This window comes from Chaetodon auriga, chromosome 17 (assembly GCF_051107435.1).
Source record: "Chaetodon auriga isolate fChaAug3 chromosome 17, fChaAug3.hap1, whole genome shotgun sequence".
Classification (NCBI taxonomy): domain Eukaryota; kingdom Metazoa; phylum Chordata; class Actinopteri; order Chaetodontiformes; family Chaetodontidae; genus Chaetodon; species Chaetodon auriga.
In genome coordinates, this window is record NC_135090.1 from 1,194,434 (window position 1) to 1,198,047 (window position 3,614).

Sequence of the window (3,614 nt, forward strand, 5' to 3'; positions counted from 1 at the left end):
TTCAAAATAAAAGTATCCATCGTTTTCCAACCCAGTGTAGGGGACACCACGCCCACTTCCGCTTTACGAATGTCTCGACCGCTGCGTTCCCATGGAAACTGCTCTCAAGCGGGTCACTTCTCAAGGGCCGCATGGGAACATGGGTCACTCAATTTGTCAGTGTTGACTCATCTCAAATTTTAATTCTGAAGCACTATGACTTAAAAGTATTTTTGAATGATCATCAAAAATTTTCATCACCAGAAAGATTGACTGATTAATTTTCTGGTCTGTACAATGTGAGAACATTGTGAAAAATTTGTGTCATGGTTAAGATGGCATATTAGGGTGACATTGGGGTTTTGAACTTGCCAACCAGCAGCCCAGACCCCAAAACATATTCAAATTGCTAAAATAGAGAAAGAAAGTTGGCAATTCTTCACATTTTGACCAACTTTTATACAGTTGGTCAATTATGAAAATTGTTACTCAACAATTCTGTGTAATCAAGGAATTAATGAATTAAAGATCCAGTGTGTAGGCTTTAGAGGGCTCTATTGGCAAACATTGAATATGTGTTTTTGTTAGTATAATCACCTCAAAATAAGAATCCTTGTGTTTTTATTACCTTAGAATGTCTACAGAGGGAGCAGGGCTTCTTCCCAGGAGTCTCCTATGTTGCACTGCCATGTTTCTACAGTAGCCCAGAACAGACAAACCAAACACTGGTTCTAAGGAGGACCTTTAGTTTTTTTAGCTAGCACCCTAGCTTCTCCTACACGCTTGAAAGAGAAGGGTGAGGCAAGGGGTTTTCCGTTGGTTGCAAAATGCAACCTCCAAAGGATTCAGCTTCGACACATGGATTGTTATGATTACCTGTGCCACTTTTGAAACCATGTATGCTTGACATCTAACTAGCAAGAAGGAAGACACTCGCAACAGTGTTTACAATTACAATTACAATTAGTCATTTGCAGACGCTTTTATCCAAAGTGAAGTACATATGAATTCACACACCAATGGCACAGCATCTGAGGCAGTTTTGGGGTTCAGTATCTTGCCCAAGGATACTTTGGCACGTGGCACGAACCACTGACCTCCTGATTGGCATACGACCGCTCTACCTCCTGAGCCACAGCCGCCCCGATTCAAATTCAATACTGAACTGCCAACAAAGTCAATATGTGTTAATACTTTCAAGGTACCATTACCATCATAGGGCATAAGGCATTCACATTCAGAAGAGTGACAAAAGTTGTTGTAGTGAATGAAACAGAAGTCTACAGTCCAGGGGCTCTATGAGATTCCACTTAGCTAAATTCTAATGTCAAGATGTGGTCATGCTAATGCTAAGCTGATATAGTATTTATCATGGTCACCATCTTAGTTTAACATGTTAGCATGCCAACATTTGCTAATTAGCACTGGACACAAAGTACAGCCTTGGACAAATTAAAATGCTGACTTGATGTCAGGGTTATCACAGGTCATCCTAAGAACATGAATATGTGGAACTTTCCAAAGATCACAGGGTCCTATGTTCCCCAGATTTATATGGCACATAATGGGAACATGACAAAGGGTCTTATGTTCCCAGGGTTAGGTTTGGGTAGAAGCACGGTGCTCTTGGGGGAGCACCGGCAGGGGTACAGGCTCTCGGGGGCTATGGGGATCCAAAGGATGTTAGGATCCTTTTTATTTGAAATCACAGGATCTTTGATCCTTAAAAACTGGCCAAGTGTGTTATTTAAAAATGCATGGTGGATTGGACAACGGTGCAGGTCAGCAGTGGGAACTTGTATATTTATCAAAGTACCCCATCTTTCCAGGGTCTCTGCTATACCATTTGGGGGCCGTCACTACTTAAAAAGAGCAAGTTTTATAGAGTGTATTAAAATGTAAATAAATTAAGTGCTGGGATTGAATTTAAGAGGGTAGACATAAAACAAGAAAAACAAGTTTAAAAAAAAACAAAAAACAAAACCCTTGTCAGCTGATTTAATAACTATGTGTTTGCATGTACCTAGTGTGCTGAGGGTGCGTTTATGTTCCTGGCTAATGTTGGGTGCTCTATGTGGACAGGGGTGCCAGCATGTGAGTGCCCGGTTATTTTCAGTAATAAGTTGTGTTATGGTGGGTGAAATGGTGTCCAGGTGAGGTTGCCATGTGGACGGTCCTGTGAAAGGTACAGGCTCCTGCCCCTGGGCCCCCTGGAAGTGGGAATTTAAGCCTTCTATGAAAGGCATGAAGGTCCCTACTGAGTTCTGGCCCAGGTGAGAGGATTGAGTCCTTTTCTAAAATCTCCAGCTGCGCGGCTGTGGGGGAGGAAACAGCAGAAAGGTTGGTTATATTTGAAGGTTGTGGGGGAGGTGAATAGTTGTCTCTCATTACAAGTTTAAGTGTTGTTTCCAGTACCTGAATATCCCTCTGGCCACCTGGGCAGTCCAGTGTATATTGTCAGCCATGGTCTGGAAGAGTAGTGGGTTGATTTCCGGGAAGAAATTGTACGTTGAAGCTATGGTGTTGTTAAATCGGGTGAGTAGAGTTTGCTTACGCTGGTCCAGATTCCGTGAAAAGTTTATTACTGGTAAGTAAAAGGTGGTCTGGCTGGTGCTCCACATCTGCTGTGCTTGCTTAAGGAATGTGGAGGGTTCGTGTTCAGAGAGGCAGTTATTGAGTCCCACGGAAAGTATGACTTGGGTGACGGTGTGTTGGGGTGGCAGCCACTTTAAAATGGCGGTGATGTGGTGAAACGTGGGTCCGGGAAAACTGTCGATCTGAATGTGTGGGTGTCTAAATATGGGTAAACGGGAAAGGCTGGAGTCGCCTATGATGAGTACCTTCTTCCGCACCTCCAGCTACTAATCCTGGATTTTACGAAAAGTACGTGGGTGTGTGTGGTTCTGGGGGGTTGAGGGAGTCAGGCGTCGCTGCAGGGGCCCTGGATGGGCAAGAGGTGGATGTCTCAGATATTAAGGTGATGTTCCCTTCATCATCACATCATCAGGAGGATCAGAAGGAGGGGGAACTGTGTCTGGTTTAGGGGAAGGGTGGGGGGAAGTACAAGGCAGGGGGTTGGGGTTGGGATTAGGGGAGAGGTGAGGGGAAAGGGTAGGAAGGAGATTAGAGGGGTTAGAGAGGTTAAATGGGTTAGATTTAGGGGAGAGGTGGGGGGAAGGGATAGGAAGGAGGTTAGAGGGGTTAGGTTTAGGGGAGAGGTGGGGAGATGCGGTAGGACGGGGGGGGGTTAGGGGGGTTAGAGTGGTTAAGGTTGAGGGAGAGGTGGGAGGAAGTAGTAGGAGGGGGGTTAAAGGGGTTAAAAGGTTGGGTTTAAGGTTAGGGAAAAGGTGGGGGGAAGGGCTAGGAGAGAGGTTTTAGGGGTTGGAAAGGTTGAGGTTAGGAGAGAGGTGGGTAGAGACTGTAGGAGGGGGGTTAAAGGGGTTAGGAAGGTTGGGGTTGGTGAGACAGTGGTGGTTGGCTGAAGCGGGGGAAAGTCCAGGGGGGAAAGGCGAGGCAGAGGAGCATCCGCCTCCCCCGGATGTGGGTCTCCAGTGAGGAGGTCCCTCAAAGTGGACAGGAAGGAGGCGGTCAACTTCTGTCTATACCTCACCCTCCCCCACTGGACCGCCCAGTCA